The sequence below is a fragment of the Perkinsus marinus genome (assembly GCF_000006405.1).
Source record: "Perkinsus marinus ATCC 50983 genomic scaffold scf_1104296944264, whole genome shotgun sequence".
Lineage (NCBI taxonomy): Eukaryota > Perkinsozoa > Perkinsida > Perkinsidae > Perkinsus > Perkinsus marinus.
Window position 1 is genome coordinate 1 of NW_003211479.1, and position 2,276 is coordinate 2,276.

At 42.0% G+C, this 2,276-nt stretch overlaps 15 non-coding genes across 15 annotated transcripts; all 15 read right to left on the minus strand.

The window, feature by feature from the left end:
- Window positions 1-43: 43 nt before the first annotated feature.
- On the minus strand, window positions 44-115 carry Pmar_PMAR014006. Its single transcript has one exon. It is a non-coding gene; the product is annotated as a tRNA-Gln (tRNA).
- A 62-nt stretch (window positions 116-177) lies between these two features.
- On the minus strand, window positions 178-249 carry Pmar_PMAR014007. The gene has a single exon. It is a non-coding gene; the product is annotated as a tRNA-OTHER (tRNA).
- Window positions 250-445: 196 nt separating this feature from the next.
- Window positions 446-517, minus strand: Pmar_PMAR014008. The gene has a single exon. It is a non-coding gene; the product is annotated as a tRNA-Gln (tRNA).
- A 62-nt stretch (window positions 518-579) lies between these two features.
- Window positions 580-651, minus strand: Pmar_PMAR014009. The gene has a single exon. It is a non-coding gene; the product is annotated as a tRNA-Gln (tRNA).
- Window positions 652-713: 62 nt separating this feature from the next.
- Pmar_PMAR014010 lies at window positions 714-785 on the minus strand. The gene has a single exon. It is a non-coding gene; the product is annotated as a tRNA-OTHER (tRNA).
- A 196-nt stretch (window positions 786-981) lies between these two features.
- Pmar_PMAR014011 lies at window positions 982-1,053 on the minus strand. The gene has a single exon. It is a non-coding gene; the product is annotated as a tRNA-Gln (tRNA).
- A 62-nt stretch (window positions 1,054-1,115) lies between these two features.
- Window positions 1,116-1,187, minus strand: Pmar_PMAR014012. The gene has a single exon. It is a non-coding gene; the product is annotated as a tRNA-Gln (tRNA).
- Window positions 1,188-1,249: 62 nt separating this feature from the next.
- Window positions 1,250-1,321, minus strand: Pmar_PMAR014013. Its single transcript has one exon. It is a non-coding gene; the product is annotated as a tRNA-Gln (tRNA).
- Window positions 1,322-1,383: 62 nt separating this feature from the next.
- Pmar_PMAR014014 lies at window positions 1,384-1,455 on the minus strand. Its single transcript has one exon. It is a non-coding gene; the product is annotated as a tRNA-Gln (tRNA).
- A 62-nt stretch (window positions 1,456-1,517) lies between these two features.
- Window positions 1,518-1,589, minus strand: Pmar_PMAR014015. The gene has a single exon. It is a non-coding gene; the product is annotated as a tRNA-Gln (tRNA).
- Window positions 1,590-1,651: 62 nt separating this feature from the next.
- Window positions 1,652-1,723, minus strand: Pmar_PMAR014016. The gene has a single exon. It is a non-coding gene; the product is annotated as a tRNA-Gln (tRNA).
- A 62-nt stretch (window positions 1,724-1,785) lies between these two features.
- On the minus strand, window positions 1,786-1,857 carry Pmar_PMAR014017. Its single transcript has one exon. It is a non-coding gene; the product is annotated as a tRNA-Gln (tRNA).
- Window positions 1,858-1,919: 62 nt separating this feature from the next.
- Window positions 1,920-1,991, minus strand: Pmar_PMAR014018. Its single transcript has one exon. It is a non-coding gene; the product is annotated as a tRNA-Gln (tRNA).
- A 31-nt stretch (window positions 1,992-2,022) lies between these two features.
- Pmar_PMAR014019 lies at window positions 2,023-2,107 on the minus strand. The gene has a single exon. It is a non-coding gene; the product is annotated as a tRNA-Gln (tRNA).
- Window positions 2,108-2,169: 62 nt separating this feature from the next.
- On the minus strand, window positions 2,170-2,241 carry Pmar_PMAR014020. Its single transcript has one exon. It is a non-coding gene; the product is annotated as a tRNA-Gln (tRNA).
- Window positions 2,242-2,276: the final 35 nt, after the last annotated feature.

A 2,276-nucleotide genomic window follows, 5' to 3' on the forward strand; every position in this document is an offset into this window, starting at 1 on the left:
ACGCAGCTCTTTTGCTCTCTGAAATAATAACTATCATATACTAAGGTTTTACCGGGATTTGAACCCAGATCGCCAGATTCAGAGTCTGGAGTGCTAACCGTTACACCATAAAACCATCCACTTATATATACTTGACGCAGCTCTTTTGCTCTCTGAAATAATAACTATCATATTCTAAGGTTTTACCGGGATTTGAACCCAGATCGCCATATTTAGAGTCTGGAGTGCTAACCGTTACACCATAAAACCATACGTACCAAATAACTTGACGCGGCGCTTTTGCTCTCCGATAGAATAACTATCATATATCAAGGTTTTACCGAAATTTGAACCCAGATCGTCAGATTCAGAGTCTGGAGTGCTAACCGTTAGACCATAAAACCATACATTTGAAATAACTTGACGCGGCGATTTTGCTCTCTGATAGAATAGCTATCATACACCAAGGTTTTACCGGGATTTGAACCCAGATCGCCAGATTCAGAGTCTGGAGTGCTAACCGTTACACCCTAAAACCATCCATTTGTAATTACTTGACGCGGCGCTTTTGCTCTCCAATGGAATAACTATCATATACTAAGGTTTTACCGGGATTTGAACCCAGATCGCCAGATTCAGAGTCTGGAGTGCTAACCGTTACACCATAAAACCATCCACTTATATATACTTGACGCAGCTCTTTTGCTCTCTGAAATAATAACTATCATATTCTAAGGTTTTACCGGGATTTGAACCCAGATCGCCATATTTAGAGTCTGGAGTGCTAACCGTTACACCATAAAACCATACGTACCAAATAACTTGACGCGGCGCTTTTGCTCTCCGATAGAATAACTATCATATATCAAGGTTTTACCGAGATTTGAACCCAGATCGTCAGATTCAGAGTCTGGAGTGCTAACCGTTAGACCATAAAACCATACATATCAAATAACTTGACGCGGCGATTTTGCTCTCCGATAGAATAACTATCACATACCAAGGTTTTACCGGGATTTGAACCCAGATCGCCAGATTCAGAGTCTGGAGTGCTAACCGCTACACCATAAAACCATCCATTTGTGTTTACTTGACGCGGCGCTTTTGCTCTCCGATATAATAACTATCATATACCAATGTTTTACCGGGATTTGAACCCAGATCGCCAGATTCAGAGTCTGGAGTGCTAATCGTTACACCATAAAACCATCCATTTGTATTTACTTGACGCGGCGCTTTTGCTCTCCGATAGAATAACTATCATATACCAAGGTTTTACCGGGATTTGAACCCAGATCGCCAGATTCAGAGTCTGGAGTGCTAATCGTTACACCATAAAACCATCCATTTGTATTTACTTGACGCAGCGCTTTTGCTCTCCGATATAATAACTATCATATACCAAGGTTTTACCGGGATTTGAACCCAGAACGCCAGATTCAGAGTCTGGAGTGCTAACCGCTACACCATAAAACCATCCATTTGAATTTACTTGACGCGGCGATTTTGCTCTCCAATAGAATAGCTATCATACATCAAGGTTTTACCGGGATTTGAACCCAGATCGCCAGATTCAGAGTCTGGAGTGCTAACCGTTACACCATAAAACCATCCATTTGAATTTACTTGACGCGGCGATTTTGCTCTCCAATAGAATAGCTATCATACATCAAGGTTTTACCGGGATTTGAACCCAGATCGCCAGATTCAGAGTCTGGAGTGCTAACCGTTACACCATAAAACCATCCATTTGAATTTACTTGACGCGGCGATTTTGCTCTCCGATAGAATAGCTATCATATACCAAGGTTTTACTGGGATTTGAACCCAGATCGCCAGATTCAGAGTCTGGAGTGCTAACCGTTACACCATAAAACCATCCATTCGAATTTACTTGACGCGGCGATTTTGCTCTCTGATAGAATAGCTATCATACACCAAGGTTTTACCGGGATTTGAACCCAGATCGCCAGATTCAGAGTCTGGAGTGCTAACCGTTACACCCTAAAACCATCCATTTGTATTTACTTGACGCGGCGCTTTTGCTCTCCGATAGAATAACTATCATATACTAAGGTTTTATCGCCAGATTCAGAGTCTGGAGTGCTAACCGTTACACCATAAAACCATCCATTTGTATTTACTTGACGCGGCGCTTTTGCTCTCCGATATAATAACTATCATATACTAAGGTTTTACCGGGATTTGAACCCAGATCGCCAGATTCAGAGTCTGGAGTGCTAACCGCTACACCATAAAACCATCCATTTCTATTTACTTGACGCGGCGCTTTGCTC